The following is a 912-nucleotide window of genomic DNA, read 5'->3' as shown; positions in this document are numbered from 1 at the left end:
CCCGGGGGTCGCTCGGCGGCAGCGCTCCCGCTCCCGGCCCCGCCCGCTCCCACCCTCACCCAACCCCCACCAACCGCCCCTCTCGGCCCCGCCCCCGCCCCGCCCAATCCCCGCCTCGCCCCGCCCACTCCACCGCCTCCCATTGGCTGCGCACGTTCGGCCGTGGAGCGAGGAGCGCGCGGGGAGCGTTGCCTGAAAACCGGCGAGGGAATCCCGGGAATCCTCGAGGCGCCGGCGCTGCCCCGCCACTCCTGGAGCCAGCGGCCCTGCCCGCGCGGGGAGCGGGCACTCAGCGCCTGGCTGCGGCCGCCACAACGGACAGGGAAGCAGGCGCGCGGAAGGCGCGCCTCGGCCCCCGGGCAGCGAGGAGCCCTTACCTTATATTTGGCTAAAGAGTTCTTTTCTTGTTACCTTCTTTAAAAAGTAGAACCCACAAGCAGAAAGGCGATCTCCTAAAGTGTTGTAACCTTTTAAGTCCACTTGTTGCCACACAACAATAGCATGCCAATATCACTTCCAAAGATACAGAATCTTTTAGAGATACACACAAATAGATATCTTTACATATGTATGTGTATATATACATATCTATACAAATACACACAAGAAAGTTTGGGGTTCCTGATGAGAGTTCTACATGGGTAACAGCGGACTGGTTTGATGTGTCATACAACTGGGGGGACCATGAATGTAAGCTCTTTTTGATTTATTGTCCTGGTTTGTAACTGCCTGCCTTCCCTTTGGGGGAAACACAGGCCTCTATTTTGCACGGTCTGTTTTGTTTTACTTTGCAGTGTAGACTAGGGGCAGAAGAGTTTTTGGAGCCAAACAGCTCGACGCAGATTCAGTTCCTTTAGTGGTGCCTAAAACTCAGGAGCTGGACTCCACGGTGCCGGTGGAACCCTCCCAATT

The sequence above is a fragment of the Pipra filicauda genome, unplaced genomic scaffold (assembly GCF_003945595.2).
Source record: "Pipra filicauda isolate LSUMZ 115617 unplaced genomic scaffold, ASM394559v2 scaffold487_size526621_pilon, whole genome shotgun sequence".
NCBI classification, from domain to species: Eukaryota; Metazoa; Chordata; class Aves; order Passeriformes; family Pipridae; genus Pipra; species Pipra filicauda.
The sequence above is the reverse complement of the archived record's forward strand: the minus strand, read 5'-3'. Positions refer to the sequence as shown.